This window comes from Phascolarctos cinereus, unplaced genomic scaffold (genome assembly GCF_003287225.1).
Source record: "Phascolarctos cinereus isolate Bilbo 61053 unplaced genomic scaffold, phaCin_HiC Scaffold_2;HRSCAF=192, whole genome shotgun sequence".
NCBI lineage: Eukaryota > Metazoa > Chordata > Mammalia > Diprotodontia > Phascolarctidae > Phascolarctos > Phascolarctos cinereus.
The window spans coordinates 144,991,677-145,010,953 of NW_027555625.1; the positions used below are offsets into that span (position 1 = coordinate 144,991,677).

Here is a 19,277-nt window from a genome sequence, read left to right on the forward strand (position 1 = left end):
GACCTCCAATGGGCAATAGATTTCCAATGCTGGCTGGAATCCTCACTGGAACAAGAGAGCCTGGCTAAGATCTACACGGTGACCACCAGCCTGCTGCAGCCCCTTTCCAACCACAGTGAGAGGCAATCTTCCTCCTCCCCCTCCACCTTCCTGCAAGTCCCCCACTAAAATCCCATCTACTACAGGAAGCCTTTCCCAATCCCTCTTAATCCTAGTGCCTTCCCTCCATTGATTACTTTCAATTGATCCCGTATATAGTTTATTTGCACATAATTGTTTGCATGTGGTCACCCCTACTAAAATGTGAACTCCTAGAGAGCAGGGATTGCCTTTTTTTTTTAAACCTTTCTTCGTATCCCCAGTGCATGCATAGTAGGCGCTTCGCTTAACAAATGTTTATTGACTGCCTACTACTCCTCTCGCTCCCCCCCCCCCTTTCCCAGGGACCAGCCCGCGGCTATAAACAACAGAGCATGCAGGAGCTCAGCCCTTAGTTACAAGGGAGCAGCCCTGGGACCCTAGGACAGGAAGTGGGGGTAGGAACGATGACCATCATTCAGCCAAGTGACAAGGTCAGGCTTCCAATGCGCCCCCCTCCCCCAAGAGGAGAAAGAAAGGTGGGAAAGAAGCAGCAGAAATGCAGCCGCTCGAGAGGAGAATGGGTGTCTGAAGGCAGACGGAGACGGCGGGGCTGAGGGCAATGCACGCACTGGAAGGAGGCATGGGAGGGCTGTCCAGCGTTGTCCCTTCCCAGCGGGGAGGATGCTGGAGGAAGGCGGCTGGATCCGCACGGAGGTGGGGGCGCTTTCCAGGGCAGCAGCAGCAGCTGGACAGGGCGAGGGCTGAGGGGAGAGGGGGGAAACCTTCCGAACGACCCAACTCGGGCTCGGAGGGGTGGGCGGGGGTTGGGAGGCACGGCAGCCCGGTCCACTCCCCGTGTCCTCCTCGGGCCCGTGAGGCTCGGGAGCAGGCCCGGTCGGAGGAGGCTGCCGGCCCGGGCTAGGCGGCAGGAGTCGCCGCCTCCCCGCTGGGGTTCCGCGGATCTCCCGCGCCGCTCTCCGCCGCCGCCCCCCCCCCCAGCACAATACATGGTCCCGTCCGCCCCCTACCTTCGGCGCCCCGAAGTTCGTCACCGCGGACCGAAGGAGGATTCGGGGCCTCCAGCCGGGGCCATTGGCCCGTAGCCCCTTGCTCCGGGGAACTCCCGTTCCCGCCGCCCGGAGCTCGGGGCTCCGTCGGTTCCCCAGCCCAGGCCAGAGCCGCTGCCGCCTGCGTACGGCTCGGGTTCCCAAAAGCCGGCTCTCGCCGCCTCCCGCTTACCTACGTTCCAGGCCGCGCCGGATCCCTCGCTCCCCCTGCCGGCCGCCCGGACGTCGGCCATTTCCGACGGGGGGCGGCGGGATTTGCCGAAGTGCTGTGGGCCGGAAACGGCCGAGCGAGGGGGAGGGAGGCGGTGTTCGGCACTTTCCGGAAGGAACAAGTGAGGGAGCCGAGTCCTGTGCGCTGCTCCGTCGGGATGAGCACAGCATCCTTCCCGGAAAGCGTGGGAGAAACAGCATGCGGAGTCAGGTGGCCCAGAGGCTGGAGCGCGAAACCTGAGTCCGGAAGACCTAATAGTGCGATCCTTTAGATTGTAAGCTCCCCAAGGGCAGGGACTGCCCTTTGCCTCTTTTTGCATCCTCGAGCTTAGCAGAGTGCCTGGCACAGAGTCGCTTGATAAATGTTTATTGAATTGATTTGAGACTGACCAAGTTATGTAACATTGTGCCTCAGTTTCCTAATTTGTAAAAGGTTGAACTCAATGACTGTTTCCTTCGAGTTCTAAATCCGAGTTCCTATAATGCTATGTCTTTTTTAGAGTTCAAATGTGAAATCATATACTTTATTATTTGTGTGACTCTGACCAAGTCACTTAACACTATGAACACCCAGTTAAAGGAAACACCCGGTTTCCTGATTTATTTTTTTAACATAAATTTATTTATTTTTTAGTTTTCAACATTTACTTCCACAAGATTTTGAATTCTATATTTTCACCCCATCTTGCCCCTCCCCCACCCCAAGATGGCATGCATTCTGAATACCGCTTCCCCTATAGTCTGCCCTCCCTTCTATCTCTCCCCCCCTTCTCTTATCCCCTTCCCCTTCTATTTTCTTGTAGGGCAGGATATATTTCTGTACCTCTTTTCCTGTATTTCTTATTTCCCAGTTACATGTGGAAACATTTTTTTTTTAAACTTTGGGTTCCAAATTTTCTCCCTTCCTCCCACCCCACCCACCCTCATTGAAAAGGCAAGCAAGTCAATACAGGCCAAACATGTGCAGTTATGCAAAACACGTCCATAGCAGACATGTTGTGAAAAACTAACTCTATTTTCCTTAATCCTATCCTGCCCCCCCATTTATTCTATTCTTTCTTTTGAACCTATCCCTCCTCAGAAGTATTTCCTTCTGATTACTCCTTACCCAATCTGCCCTTCTCTCTATCATCCCCCTGCTCTCTTGTCCCCTTCCCCCCCTATTTTCCTGTAGGGTAAGACAGATTTCCTTGCCCAATTGAATGTGTATGTTATTCCCTCCTTAAGCCAAATCCTATCAGAATAAGATTCCCTCATTTCCTCTCACCTTCCCCTGTTTCCCCTCCACTGTAAGAACCTTTTCTTGTCTGTTTTGTGCAAGATAATGTACCCCATTCTACCTCTCTCTCCTTCTCCTAGTATAATCATCTCTCACCCCTTAATTTTATTCTCCAGATATCACCCCTTCATCTTCAACTCACCCTGTGCCCTCTATCTATCTATGTATCTATCTATCTATCTATCTATCTATCTATATATACATATAATTTTCCCCCTCCCACTACCCTAATACTGACAAAGGTCTCATGAGTTATAAATATCATCTTTCCATGCAGGAATGTAAACAGCTCAGCCTTAATAAGTCTCTTACAATTTCTCTTTCCTGTTTACCTCTTCATGTTCCACTTGAATCTTGTATCTGAAAGTCAAATTTTCTATTCAGCTCTGGTCTTTTCATCAAGAATGCTTGAAAGTCCTCTATTTCTCTGAATGACCATTTTTTCCCCTGAAGGATTATACTCAGTTTTGCTGGGTAGGTGATTCTTGGTTGTAATCCTATCTCCTTTGCCCTCTGGAATATTATATTCCATGCCCTGTGGTCCTTTAATGTAGAAGCTGCTAAATCTTGTGTTATCCTGATTGTGCTTCCACAGTACTTGAATTGCTTCTTTCTGGCTGCTTGCAATATTTTCTCCTTGACCTGGAAACTTTGGAATTTGGCTATGATATTCCTAGGAGTTTTCCTTTGGGTATCTCTTTCAGGGGGCGCGGTTTCCTGATTTATAAAAAGGAGGTTGAACTCAATGACTTCAAAAGATCCTTGGAGTTCCAAATCTGAATTCCTATAATGCTATGACTTGGAGTCAAAAAAGACCTAAGTTTAAATTTGGCTTCACATGCTTATTAGCTGGGTGAGATTGGACAAGTCATTTAACTTCTCTGTGCCTTTTTTTTTATCTGTGAAATGGGGATAATAATAGCACCTACCTCCCAGGGTTATAAGGATAAAAGGAGATAATATTTTTAAAGTCTTTTGTAAAATCTTATATCGTTATATAAATGCTAGCTATTATTATTATTATTAAGGGAGAGAGGGCTCAGATTGGAAACTGAGGCAGAGGGGAACAGAAGACAACAAAATGTAGTGGATGGCATGCTGTCCTAGGATTCCAGACAATTTTTATTCAAATCCCACTCCTGACGCTAACTGAATGACTCTGGGGGCAAGCCACTTACCCTGTCTTAGTTTCCTCAAGGACGGTCACTAGTTCTGAATCTATACTGCTATATTGCTATGCCTTGGAGCCAAGAAAACCTGAGTTCAACTCTCCTGGTGTGACCCTGGACAAGGTAAGTACTTTATGGAGAGGTCAGTTCTGCTACAGAGCAGAGGGAAGAAGGAGCCAGAGAGAGACATATACTTACTTGTGCCCACCACCTTCAAAAATACCCCCGGGATGACAGTGAGAGGCTAAGGATGGGAACCTCTAAGAAGAGGCTCTCCACAAAGACAAAGCTGTCTTCTGCTAAAAATAAACCCAATCTTGCCTGGCTAAAACGCCCTTCTAAGTAAGGGGGTCAAAATCACTGTGATGACCTGAGGAGTTTTCAGGCATTTAAAATCAGATTGCCTTTTGTAAGTGAATAGCTTTGGTGTTTCTGACTAAGTTTCCAAATGTCAGGGGAAAAAATGGGTGAATCCAATCAAAATGAAACAGTTGTAGACAATCTAGCCCAAAAGAAAAAGGATTGTTTTTTTTGACAGTGAGATAATTCAGCACACCTTCAATCCCAGAAGTGATGCTTATGTTATTTCATTCCTGTCTCTACTCTTGGAAAAAGGGAGACAAGGCTGGGGAGTGGGGTGCAAAAACCTTAATGACCTGGTTACCCTACCTCAAGAAATCAGAGATTTGTTTAGGATATCTAGAATCTTGGCACCAAGCAAGTAAATTAGGATTTTAGGAAATTAGACCAAATGTGAGACTGATAGATACAAAACACAGAGCAAAGGGAAACAAAGTACTCAAAGGGTAAGACTTAAAGTCTCCTAAGTACTATAATGTTTTAACATATCAAAACACACCAGTGTACCAGGAGATCCTTACTAGATCCTAGAATCTTAGCTCTTGAGCTATAAGGGAACTTAGAGACCAACAAATTCATCCTGCTTCGTTTTGCAGATGAGGAAACAGGATCAGAGAGATTAAGTGACTTGTCTAGGGTCACCCAACTGAATGTCCAAGAGGCTGAATTAAGTCTTCCTGACTTCAAGAACAGTGCCCTAGCAACTATCCCATGCTAGGATCCTGTGTTAGAGGTTACCATTTCTAAATTGAAAAGTGAGAGAAATGATATTTCTCTTGTGTTTAATAACATTATTGAATTGGGACCAAGGTTTTCCCCTTTTTCTACTTCTTCATCCAGAAATCAACCAGTGTGGAAAATCTTGGGCAAAGACTTACCTAGGCTAAGATCTAATCAAAGACACTAAAAGAAATTCTGAGGTTAGGCCAGGAGTGGGGAACCTTCAGCCTTAAGGCCACATGTGGCCCTCAGGGCCCTTTGACTGAATCCAAACTTCACAGAACAAATCCCCTTAATAAAAGGATTTGTCCTGTAAAACTTGGACTCAGTCAAAAGGCCACACCCAAGGACCTAGAAGACCACAGGTTCCCTACTTCTGGTTTATGTGAATGGGTGGATTCCTGCTCATTGTGTCTACTCAGGGAGGTCTGGGAAAATATGGATTCTCCCTTTTGTCAGACTGGTGATATGGAAATTGATAAATCTCTTTGACTGAGACTTGTGTGATCCAAGTCTTGTCCCCCCAAGACCCTCATGAGAATGAGCCTATATCTCATTATAATATTCATTTTCTAATTAATTGAGAATTAATAATTCTCAGAGTTGATTGCCACCCTCAAGGAATACCCCCTCTTCCACAAGCACATAAACTGTGAGCTCACCACCATGAGGAGTTTTTGGCATTTGAGAGTGCCACTGACTTATTAATAAAATGCTAGCATAATTTTTTTTTTGGCTAGGCAATGGGGTTAAATGACTTGCCCAGGGTCACACAGCTAGTAAGTGTTATGTGTCTAAGGCCAGATTTGAACTCAGGTCCTCCTGACTTTAGGGCCGGTGCTGTATCCACTGCGCCATCTAGCTGCCCCTTAAAATGCTAGCATTATTAATAAAATGACTGATTACCCAGAAACTGTCTCTCAAATTTTTCAAACATTACAACAAGAAGCCCTGCTTGAGTAAAGCCAACGTTGCTGTTGCATTTATATGTACATGTGCTTCAAGCTCATTTGAGCATCCTGGGATGGCCTCTAATGTGCTAGGAGACAGAGAAAACATTGGGTTGGGATGATTCCCTCTGCAAGGGATGCTCAGCTGAATTTAGTTCTCAGGGTAGTTGTTGTTCATCCTTCATTCTCAAAGAGGACCAATGATGTGAAAGGGTGATTTCTTGACTTGCGTATGAATTGGATTTAAGTGAGCCAGAGTTATACCAAGTCATCAGCCTCACTGTCTCTTCCAGAGTCATCAACGTCCAGTGGCAAAACAAAAGTGACCTCCTTTCTCAGTTCTCATGCTGAAAATGACCAGATCTCAAGAGTTTGAAGGAGACTCACAGGCCTTCCCATCCAATCTGTACCTAACTGGAAATCACTCTATGATATCCCCTATAAATGGTCATCTAGCTTCCACTTGATGACAGATGTCTAGCGAGTGGGAACCCACAGCTTCCTGAGGAAGCCTGTTCTACTTTTGGACAACTCTAATTGTTTAGAAGTTTTTCCATTCATCAAGCCTAAATTTGCCTCCCTACAGAACTTTCCATTATTGTACCTAGTTCAACTTCCTGGGGCTAAGCAAAGATCAAGTCCTTCCCCACATGACAGCCCTTCAAATACTTGAAAATAGTTGTGCTCCTTCTGAAAACTTACTTTCTAGTCTAGAGGATAAACATCCCCAGTTCCTCATATAGCATGTGAAGTCTTTCATCCTTCTTGCTTTCTTCCTGTGGACAATTTCCAGCTTGTAAGTGCCTTTCCTAAAATGTGACACAGTTTTGAATACAAAACTCCAGGCATAATATGATCTATTGAATTAAAAACCTCCTACATTCAAGAAACTATGCTGGATGCTGGAGATAGGAAGTCAAACATGAAACCCTTGTGGAATTTACCTTCTAATATGACAATTAGTGGGCACACAAATAGGTTAATACCATGCAACTTGAGGAGAGAGGAGACTGATAACCCTGGAAATCAGCAAAGTCTTCACTGAGGGCAGCACCTAAGCTGAGCCTTGCAGAATAAGGATTCAGAGAAGTGTTGAAGAGGGAGTATGTTCCAGACATACAAAGTTGCCTGTGAATTAGTCTGTAATCACTTTACAAAGGTATTATATTGGAGGGTAGTAGTGAATATGTATGTAATTACGGAATTTCAGATTTGGAAGGGACCTTTTTTGTCTCTTTTGAAAAGAAAAAAAACTTATTCAAAAAGTCAACAAGCATTTATTAAGCATCTGCTGTGTGCCAGGCATTGTTCCAAGTACTGGGAATACAAAGAAAGGTAAAAACAGTCCCTGTCCTCAAGTAGCTCACAGTGTGATGAGGGGAAAGGAGGATATGCAAACAATTATGAGCAAACAAAACATATGTAGGATAAATTGGAGGGACCTAAGTAAAGAGGGAAGGCACTAAAATTAAGAGGACCAGGAAAGTTTTTGATTTTTTTTTAAGTAAGGCAATTGGGGTTAAGTGACTTGCCCACAGTCACACAGCTAGGAAATATTTGTTATGTGTCCAAAGCTGGATTTGAACTCAGGTCCTCCTAGCTCCAGGGCTCGTGCTCTATCCACTGTGCCACCTGAAAGATTTCTTACAGAAAGTCAGATTTTAGTTGAGACTTGAAGGAAGCCAGGAAGTAGAGGTGAGAAAGGAGAGAATTCAAGGCATGGGGGATGGCCATTGAAAATTCATATTGCTGGGAAATGGAGTGTCTTGTTCAAGTAATGTATGCTCTTTAATGATAACAGTTGTCTCACTTTTGTATTTGTATCTCTGGCACCTAGGATAGTATCTGGCAAATAGAAGGTACTTAATAAACATTTCTTGGTTAATTGACCTCATCAACTTCAGTATTCCCTCCAAAGATAAAAATTGCAACCCACGAATACCTGCCCATACATATTGCACAACTCTTGTCTATATGCCACGGGGGTGTTGCTCAATATTTATCTTTATGTTGGCACAGCCAATCAAAACAACAAAATTTAATGTCCGAACTGTTTAGATATAGATACACTAACATACTGTTAACAGAACTCCGGATTTATGCAATCTTTTTTTCAAAGCAGAGTTACAAAATTTTTCATAATATCTAGCCCAGTCTTCCTATTAGGACCAGAGGTTAAATATGTAGTTAAAAGTTGTTTTTTTAATAATTCATCTGTCCAAATCTTTATTGATCATCCCCTCTCTCTCATCTTCAATCTCTTTATTCATTGGCTCCTTCTCTGCTGCACCATCCAAGAAAACTTCAGTTGATCGTGCTGTTCACCTAAGCTATCATTCTGTATATCTGCTCCCTTTCAAATTTTCAAACTTTTCAAACTCCCTGCAAATTCAACGATTATCTATAGTCTTTCCCTTCAACTTCCTCACTCCCATTTGCTTCTCAAAAACTCCCAGTCTGGTTTAGGATCCCACCACTCAACTGAAATTGATCTCTGTAGAGTTATTAATGATACCTTAGCTGCTAAATCTAAAGACTTTCCCTCAGTCCTAACTCTTCTTGAACTTTCTGGCACCATTTGAACATCTCCTCCCTCCATTTTTGTGATACTCTTCTCTCCCAATATACTTCCTATTTGTCTGGCCTCTTCTTCATTCTCCCTTGCTGGATCATCATGCACATCCTGATCTCTTTTCATGGATGCTTCCCCCAAGTTGTTTCCTGAACCTTCTTTTTTCTCTTTACTCTATCAGTGATCTCATCAAATCTCATAGATTCAATTATTCCTAAGCTTACATTTCAGCCCTCATATTGCTACCAAGCCTTAGTCCCACATCCTCAACTGCCTGAAGTACAGCTGCAGCTATATGTTCCATAAGCATCTCAACTCATAATGTCCAAAACAGAACTCATTTTCCCCCTAACCACCTACAATCTTAACTCTTCTATATTCCTTATCCTTTCAGTCACAAAGTTTCAAAACTCAGGATTACTGTCAATTCTTTACTCTTTTTCAAACCACATATCCAATCAATGGTCAATCCCACTTCCATAATACCACTCCAATCCATTCCCCCTTCTCTTCACTCACATGACCACCAAGCTAGTTCAAGTCTTTCATCACCTATTACCTGGACTATTGCAGTGGCCTTTAATTGGTCTTCATACTTCAAGTCTTTCCCCTCTCCATTCTGTCCTCCGTATAGCTGCCAACACACAGGTCTGACCTCCTCAGTCCCCTGCTCAAGAAGGTCCATTGACTTCTTGTCACTTCTAGGATCAAAAACAAACTCCTGGCATTTAAAGCCCTTGATGTCTAGCATTCTAGGCTGATTTTATGTTACCCCAACTCATAGACTCTATAGTTTAGCAAAACTGGCCTAGTTAGTGCTCTCCATATACAACATTCCATCTCCTCTCTCCCTGCCATGCCTGAAATTGTCTTCCTCTTCAGCTTTATCTCTTGAAGCTACTACCTCTCAAGACTCAGCTTAAGACTCTTCCACATAAGACCCTTTTTGTTACTCCTTTTTCTCATCCCTCCCTCCCCACAAAAAAAAAAATCACTTTGAATGTGTGCATATGTATGTATGTATCCATGTACATATACATTACTATAGGTATAGATTTATATACGTGTCCCCTCCTAGCAAAAGTAAGGTCTTTAAGAGCAAGCACTGTTCTGTTTTTGTCATTGTTTTCTCAAGGACTAGCACAATCTCCGGCATATAGTAGGCACAGAACAAATGTTTGCTGAATTGAATTGTTGAAGAACAGCTTTATTTTATTTATTAGTCAAATGAGTGGGAATAACCCATATGTCCAGAAATTAAGAGATGGCTGAACAAATTGCAATATACAAACATAATGGAGTATTATTACACCCTAAGAGATGACAGATATGAAAAATACAAAGATGGGAAAACATATGAAGTGATTTGACATGAAGAAAGCAGAATCAGAATATACTGATTACAAATACCATTTAAAAATTCTCATTTAAAAAAAATCCACAATAGCAAAAGTGATCAAGAACAGGACAAACAGGCCAAAAGGACATTATTTTTCTTATTTTGTCAAAGTTAAAGTGTACATCTTAAAAACAAATTGTAAATAATTTCAAGCTTCTGGCTTCGCATACACTAATTTTTAAGATTTTGAGTTTTTGTCAATTACTAAGTCCAGAACTTTAATTCTTTTATTTTTAAATGAAGGCCCTGAAGGGTAAAAATTTATTAATATACAGTTAACCTTATTATAAGAAGTATAGTCAGGGATTGCTTTGATGAAAATTATGAATACACAGAGCACGTGTCAGAATATAAATGACAACATGCACAGTAAATACATAGAGCCTGCAACAACGATAAATTGTTAGAAAAAGTTGTCACAGGGCAGCTAGGTGGCACAATGGATAGAGCACAGACCCTGGAGTCAAGAGGACATGAGTTCAATTCCAGACTCAGACACATAACACTTACTAGCTGTGTGACTGGGCAAGTCACTTAACCCCAATTGCCTCGTATAAAAAAAAAAGAAAAAGTTGTCACACAATAAAGCTGAACACTTTATTCAAGCACAATGTTGGGGCATAAAGGACCAATGCTGAATGTTACAAACAACTAAGCTATAAATGGTTGTAAATCGATGAGTGACATATGGTCCATAAAAGGTGAAGAAAAGACTGACTTTGAAGTAAGGGAGACCAGATTCAAGTCTTGACTCTAACTCAAAGGTTCTTAACCTGAGGTCTGTGACCTTTTTTTTTTTTTTTAAATTTTGATAACTGTATTTCAATATAATTTGTTTCCTTTACAATCTTATATATTTTATTTAAAAACATTATTGTATGATCAAAGACAGTTCTGAAGGACTTATGATGAAAGGTGCTGACCATCTCCAGAGAAAGAATTGGTGGAGCCTGAATATGGATCGAAGATACTTTTTCTCTACTTTCTTTATTTTTCTTGGGGGGTTTTTTTGCCTGTAGTTTTTTTCGCAGCATGACTTATATAGAGATGTGTTTTGTATGACCATACCTATATTTCCTATATCAAATTGCTTGCCTTTTCAATGTGGGAGTGGGGAGAGGAAAGAGGAAGGGAGAAAATTTGGAACTCAAAATTTGAAAAAAAAAGAATGTTAAAATTGTTTTTACATGTAATTGGAGAAAAATAAAATATTAAATTAAAAAAACATTATTGTAATGAAATATTATTGTGCTGTAAGAAATGATGAGCAGGATGATTTCAGAAAAACCTGGAAAGACTTACATAAATTGATACATAGTGAAGTGAGCAGAACCAGGAGAACATTGTACACAGTAACAGCAATATTGTAAAATGCATAACTGAAAAATGTTCTCCATCTCCAGAGAAAGAATTGTTGTCATCTGAATACAGACTGAAGCATGCTATTTTTTAACAATTTTCCTTCTTTGTTTTTTTGTTCTAGTTTTCTTGCACAATATAACTAATATGGAAATGTTTTACATGATTACACATGCATAACCTGTATTGGATTGCTTGCTACATCATGGAGGGGCAAAGGGAGGGAAGGAAGGATAGAATTTGGAACTCAAAATTTAAAAAAAAGTTAAAAATTGTTTTTGCATGTAATTGGGGGAAAAGAAAAAATATTTTTAAAATGTCCCGAATTAAAGCATTCAGGGTCCTTGATTCTATGAAAAAAAACCAAAACATTATTCTGAGAAGGAATCCATGATCAAGGCACTTAACATCTCAGTGCCTCAGGTAACTCTCCAACCAAGACTCTTAAATTATAGGGAGTTTCCATCATAGGAGTTCTCTAGGCCAATAAAATCAAAGATCTAGATAAATATAAATATATAGGTGGATGTGTGCATGTTCTATAGTTTAGGGCTTACACAACTTGTTCAGATGGTAGAATGCTGGTCACTACATATTCAACAGTAATGAAACAATAGTGGAAATATTTTAATGGAATCCTTAGGCAACAAGAATTTATTAAGCACTTACTATGTGCTAGGCACTGTAGTAAACACTGGGAATACAAAGAAAGGCCAAGAAAAAACCCAAAACAAAAACCATGATCCCTCTTTCATGAAGCTGTCAGTTTAATAAAGAAGGCAACATACACACGCAAATGTACATACAAGGTGTATGCTATATAATCAAGTCATCAGGTTATAACCTTTCTGTTTTCATTCAGCTGTGCAAGGTGAACACAGAATGTGAATTGCCACTATTTCTCTCTGAAATACTTCGTGTCATCCCACAACTCATCTGATAAAGTGCCAGTTGTTATTAGAATACCCATCAAAATATGGTGTATCTAGATAGCAACTGACATTATAATTACTGCTTACTAAATAGCATGAGATGTGGTAATGCCAAAACTTCCTTCCTTTCTTCCTTCCTTCCTTTCTCCTTCTCTCTGTCTCTGTCTCCTAACTAGGACTCCCCATCTCACCCAGGCTGGAAAGTGGTATAGCCACTCACATGACTGATTCCACAAGTAATTGGCATGGAATCTTCAACCTGCTCTGTTTTCAGTCTAGGCTGGTTCTCTCCTCTTTAGGCAGCTTAGTAGCTACTGGCTCCCAGAGGATCACCATATTTGTGTCAAACCCAATTAGCTTTAGCCCTACTACAGCTCAGGACTCCTGAGCTCAAGCCATCTACCAGCCTTGGCCTACCTAGTGACAGAGATTACAAGTGTGTGCAAACATGCCTGGCACTGTTTAAAATTATTCATTCATTCATTCATTCGTTTATTGCTTAAAGTGATACATTTATGAAACCAACTAATGATGGTAGGTGGGTTCTTCAATAATAGCTAGCATTTATATATCACTTTGGGGTTTGCAAAATGCTTTACACCTATTCTCTCATTTTATCTTCACAAATCTGGGAGGTAGGTACTATTATTAGCCTCCTTTTACTCTGTCTCTTCAATCCTTTATTCGATCCTCAATCTCCAATGAGACAGGTCATGATACATTTATGCCTTCTCATCCTACATGACGATTGTGGTCCATGTCCTTTTATAAATCCTCCACAGGAGGTTGATTCAATCTGCTGGGGGTCTTTTGCTGCATGTTTTGATATACTAAGTGGATACCCCTGGAACCACATACTATCCATTGGTAATCTACCCCCCATTCTTGGTACATGACCAGCCTTACTCCTTTTCTGATTACATATTTCTCTGCGTCATCTTGACTCTTCCCTACCTCTCACTGCCCCTATCCAATCTCCTGTCAAGGACTGTGGACTTCACCTTTTCAACCTCTCTCCAATATGCCCCACTTCTTTCCTCTGATGCTGGTGTAAATCTTCATCACCTCATACTTGGACTTATGCAATAGACTGCTGGCGAGTGTGCCTGCCTCAAATCTCTCCCCACTACAATCCGTCATCTAAAGAACAGGTCCAACTACATCAACCCCATTCAATACATTCCAGTGGCTCCCTATTACCTTCAGGATCAAATGCCTTTTTTGGACATTCAAAGGCCTTCATAATCTAGCCCCTTCTTAATCTTCTTTACACCTTATACCCTACCACATACTCTTCAATCCAGTGACACTGGCCTCCTAGCTGGCCCACGAACAAGACACTCCATCTCTCTGCTCTGGGCATTTTCTCTGGCTGTCCCTGAAAAGGCTCTCCCTTCTCATCTCTACCTACTTACTTCCCTGGCTTCCTTCAAGTCCCAAAGAAAATCCCATTTTCTACAGGAATCCTTTCCAACCCCACAATTCTAATGCCTTCTCTCTGCATTTATTTCGCATTTAGAGTGTTTGTCCATATTTGTTTGCTTGTTATCTCCCCTGTTAGATTGTGGACTCCTTGAAAGCAAGGACTGTCTTTTGCCATATGCATTTTAGAAGAGAAGAGTATATGAAACTGCAAATCTCCAATATGTAGAGCTTCTTTTTCTTTTAAAATATGTAATAAGTTCAATATATAATTCTCAAAGCTGTTATGGCTGTCTATTATTCCTTCTGTTCTCTTTTATTTTTGGAGGGGGGAGATTGAGGGGAGAACCTTACCCCTGCTCCCTCCATCTATCCCTTCCCAAAAAGAAAGAGAGAGGAGAGAGGGAAACAAAACATTTGTAATAAATATGAATGGTCAAAACAAATTCCCACATTGGCCATGTCCGCAAATGTATGTCTCATTCTGGATCTTGAGAACATTACCTGTCTACCAAAAAGTGAATAGCCTGCTTCTTTATTAATCCTTTGGAGTTGTGGTCAATCATTTCATTAATCAGAATTTTTAAGGCTTTCAAAGTTTATTTTTTTCTTGAAATTATCATTGTATAAGTTGTCCAGATTCTGCTTACTTTACTCTGAATCAGTTTATACCAGTCTTCTGAATTTCTTTGAAACTGTCCCTTTCAGCATTTCTAAAGGGACAATGATAGCTCATTACATTCATAATTCAGTAGTTCAAGATGAAGATTAAGTGACTGTGTTCTGGAATGTTAGACACATTGTCACCTCTTCATTCAGGATTCCTATAAATGTCACCTTAGAAATGTTACCTCAAATTATCTTGGGATAGAGAGTATGTGATGGTGGGGAAAAGGGAAGTCTGAAGTGGTTCAGAACAGGATGGTACTAGTTTGGACATTTCACTCTATAGGTTAAACTAATAAGTTAAACCAATGAAACCAATGAAAATTATATCTGGAAGACTTGTACCTAACATACAGAGTATAGTATTAATATTTTTCTCCAACATTATTCACATCCTTTGACTATTTATTCAAAGTCCTTCATAATCTAGTCCCCTCTTAACCTTCCTTACACCATATACCCTACCACATACTCTCCAACTCAAAACAATATACTGTTAAAGCCACAGAACTGTCCACAAATGTTACACCTGAAAGGCCCATTTTTAAACCGTTTTTTTTTTCTTAAAGGCTCTTGGAATATATCAATTAACCATGGACTAAACCTCTACTCTTCTCTAGCCTGTTAAGATTTTTTTTCAAAGAAATAATGGTAGTTTCCCAAATGATCATGCTAAACAAAGTCATTATAACTTACCAATATTTTTAAAAAAACAGAGAAGATGTATGTCTAGTGGTCCCTGGCAGAAATTTTATTTTTAAACAAAGTGTCCTTCTATATTCTTTAATATTGTTCAAAATTCAGTCTCAGAAATGTACTGACTTATATGATGAAAACATGATGCTAAGTTATGTGATTCTAGGCAAGTAACTTAAAATCTCTGAGTTTCAGTTTATTCATCTATAAAACAGGGTTAATACTTATACTACCTTTACCTCATAAGACTGTTGTTAGGTTCAAATGAGATAATTTATATGCATGAAAACACATCAAAAATGGAGTAAGAGGGCTATATAATTCAAGTGTATTATTACTTATGTGAAGTATATTATTAATTATAATAATTATAACAATTACTATTAGCTAACTGCAATGCCAAAAGCACTGCAAATGAAAACGGTATAAATAACTACAATAAAAATGGAATCTATTCAGTCACCAAACAGGTCAGATAGTTTTAGTCTGTCCCATGACCACAAACCATACCTTCTCACTATCATAGCCAACACTGTTGTTTGTTCTTTGTTTTTGAAGAGGACCAATAACAGTATGGGTGATGTCTTGACTTGCATATGAATTGGATTTAAGTGAAGCAGTGTTGCATAAAGTCATCAGCTTCACTCTTTCTTCCAGATTATTGAAGTCCAGTGGCAAGACAAAAGTCAAGATGACTAGTGATTGCTGAAGATGCAACGGATGACCTCAAAGATCCCATAACACCTGCTTCAGCTGCTTACATGGCTGTTGGAACAAATTGTTCTCATCCATCCATTCCACCAGGGAAAGTCTTCACATGCTTTAGGTAGACATTCCCCTAACTCGCCAATGGGAGTGAAGCCCATCGGTTACCCTCAATCTGGTTTGTCCCTTCTGCTGAGATGGTTTAACAAGATGTGGCCCCTGTACATGCTATAGCTTCTTGGAGCCATTGGTGAGAATTGAGGGAAAGATGGATACCAAAGGCAGGTGAGCAGCTCTGTTTGTTTTTTTTTTTTTTTTTTTGTTTGTTTGTTTTTTTAGGCAATTGGGGTTAAGTGACTTGCCCAGAGTGACACAGCTAATGTCAAGTGTTTAGTCTGCTGTTGGATTTGAACTCAGGTCCTCCTGACTTCAGGGCCAGTGCTCTATCCATTGTGCCACCTAACTGCCCCAGTGAGCAGCTCTGTAAAGGGTTAAGGTATAGCCCACGATACTGTAAATTAAAGCCATGGGTCAAAAGCACCTAGAGCACAGTACCTCTCACATAGTAGGCTTTCAATAAATTTTTCTTTTATCACATCTTGTATTTCTCCATGAAAGGCAACCTTTTCATCTATAAAATGAAAAATTGTACTCTACACATGTCCGAACAACATATTAAGCCCTTTTTTCTGTTGTAACTGAACAGAGGAGAAAATGGAGAAAAGAAAGTAATTCTCAAATGCCTGTGATTACAAGTTGGGGCAGGAGGGAACCCCTGCAGCCTTGAGGCCACATGTGGCCTTCTAGGTCCTCAAGTGCAGCCCTTTGACTGAATCCAAACTTCACAGGACAAATTCCCTTAATGAAAGGATTTGTTCTATAAAACTTGGACTCAGTCAAAAGGCCTCACCCAAGGACCTAGAAGGCCACTTGTGGCTTTGAGACTGCAGGTTCCCCAACCTTGAAATTAAAACACTTCTAAAAACAAGTTCTGGCAAGGTTAAACTAATTATTTTCATCTGGACAGCAATTTTTTGTTTTGTGAGGATATTTTTTGTTAACATAAAATCTTATCATATTTATTTTTTATATTTAATTTTTATTTTCCCAATTAAACATAAACAAAATTTTTAAAATTTTTTTTATTTTCAGTTCCATACTCTCTACCTCCTTCCCTCTCCTCCCCCTCCTTGAGAAGGCAAGCAATTTGATATAGATTATAGATGTGCAGTCATGTGAAACATTTCCATATTAGCTATTGTGAGGAATTTTTTTAAAAATGTAGCATTATTAATGAATGAATCAGATTGCAAACACTATGGCTGTATCTTTGTGAAGATGGGCAGATATTATGCAACAATTCCAGACTGTTTGCATGAATCTCTACGGCATTTCTTTAAAGAGATTTTCTTGGGACTCCTTACTTCTGGGAGAGGAATGTCTTCTGTTAGGTTGCTTCAATTTTGTTTCAAACACCTCTTTTTCAAACACCTCAGGAACACTCTAGTCACAGCTATGATTAAAGTTTCCCAATCCTTCCAAATTGACTGAAAAGAGCTTTCTGATTTTATTTGAGGGCTCTGAAGACTACAGAAAAGCTAGCTTGGGCTGCATAAGGTGAGAACCCATATTTCTGCTTCATGAGAGTGGAAATACCCAGGAGTAATATCTCAGGAGTGCTGTCAAACAGCTGCTGGTGAAGCCTGGTGAGCCCTACCCATAGTGTGGCAATCATAACTTGAGCAATGATGATCAAAATCACTTTCCGGAAATGTTCCTGCTTCCTAGCAATGCATGCTCTGTGCTGCTTAGTCAAGTCATTTTGATTAACTCATATGTGGCTTATCATTTTTTTATGTCTCTGTGCCCAAAGGCTACTATAATACATGGATCTGACAAAAGTTTGGGGGTAAAGGGAGGGAAAAGCAAGTAACCATAGCATAAGTGAAAAGCAAGCAAAGAGAATTTGGAGGCAACAATGTATTACAAGAAAAGAAAGGGCTGCCAATTTTAAATTTTTTATTTTTTTAATTAATAAAAATATATTTTCTTCCCTCCTACTTTTCTTCCTCTCTTCTATTGAGGAAAAGAAAATTTGCTACATACATGTAGCAAATATGCATAGTCAAGCAAAACAAATTCCCACATTAACCATATCCAAAAATATGTCTCAATCTGCACTCTGAGTCAATTACCTCTTTGTCAGGAGGTAGCTAACATGCTTCATTATTAGTCCTCTGGAGTTGGTTGGTTGTTGCTATTGATCAGAGTTCTTAAGCCTTTCAAAGTTGTTTGTCTGTTGTTATTGTATAAATTGTTCTCCTGGTTCTGCTCATTTCACTATGTATCAGTTCATACAAATCTTCCCAAGTTTTTTCTGAAACCATCCTCTTTATCATTTCTTAAGGCACAATCATATTCCATTACATCTATATAACATAATTTGTTCAGTCATCCCCTAGTTGATAGCACCTCCTCAGTTTCCAATTTTTCATGCCACCACAAAAATACATATTTTTGTAAATATAAATGTTTTGTAAATATAGGACTACACATTTAAAAGAAATCTGCTTGCCTCCAACAAAGCTGTTTTAAGGATGCCTCATAAGATTCAGCAGTACCAGACTTTATAAGATGAGAGTACTGTTGAAGTATAAAATGGATAATATTGATTATTTTAAATTAAAATTTTCTTGTACAAATAAAACCAGTGTAGCCAAGAATAGAAGGAAAGCAGAAAATTGGGGGGGTGAACTTTCATAAACAATCTCTCAGATAGGATATGATTGTATTGAAATATTGCTATGATATAAAAAATGATGAGCTGGTTGATTTAGAAAAACATGGGAAGACCTGAAACTATGAAGGAAGATGCTGTTCACCTCCTGAGAAAGAAATGACAAATAGAAATGTATAGTACAATTTTTCATATATGTATATGTATGTATATGTGTATATACATATGTATATAGATATCTATGTACATGTGTGTATATATGTATATATACATGTATATTCACATTTCATTATAGCCTTCTCTAGGACATGTAGGAGGGGGAAGAAAGGAGGGAAAAAAATGAAGTAAAAAGTGCACATCAGAAAACAAAAGAAAACCTAGAGGGAAGCAAAGAAAAGACGGGTAGCTCTGAAAACAATGTGTAGTATTTATTACATAGGTTTTCTTAAAATGGAAATTTATTGTTCTATGTTGAATCCTCTCTTATGTTCTGCTGTATACAGGGAAATTTTTTTTCCTTTCTTGTATTGCATTCAAGCTTAAAATGAATAAAAAATTTACACTAAAAAACCAAAAACAAATAAAGAGGCCTCATGGTTTGTCAACACTGTCATCTTGATTACCTGCGGTACTTAAGTGGGTTTTATAGAAATTCTTAATCACATAGGTTACTTAATGTTGTACCTTGGGTAATGTATGCAAAATGCTACAGTCTATAAGGAATTCAGTGAGTATAAAAGTACAGTATTACCATATTTACTGGCAAATTTTCCCCCTAGAGTATTTCTTGTTCCATTTGAAAGGAAGGAGGAGGGAGGTTTCTTTGTATAATTTCCCTTCCGCCAACTTGCTGGCTTGTCAGCAGGAACCTCACCAGAAGATTTGAGAAGAGCTCCTGAGCAGGCATGGAGTAGCCAGTCAGAGCAATTATTCACTGTTCACCTTCTTTATTG

The 19,277-nt window shown here is 39.9% G+C and overlaps 1 protein-coding gene across 4 annotated transcripts in view; it reads right to left on the reverse strand.

Annotated features, from left to right (window-relative positions):
• EXTL3 (exostosin like glycosyltransferase 3) overlaps window positions 1–19,277 on the reverse strand; it is a 144,242-nt gene that overhangs the window by 94,460 nt on the left and 30,505 nt on the right. For 2 of the 4 annotated variants that reach the window (XM_020988777.2, XM_020988792.2), the window contains exon 1: window positions 1,110–1,198. The exons of 1 other annotated variant lie outside the window; for it this stretch is intronic. The gene's annotated coding sequence lies outside the window, so the exon portion shown is untranslated. Of the gene's footprint in view, window positions 1–1,109; window positions 1,199–1,320; window positions 1,408–19,277 lie in introns of those variants that run through there. One more of the 4 variants, XM_020988784.2, reaches the window with a different exon arrangement.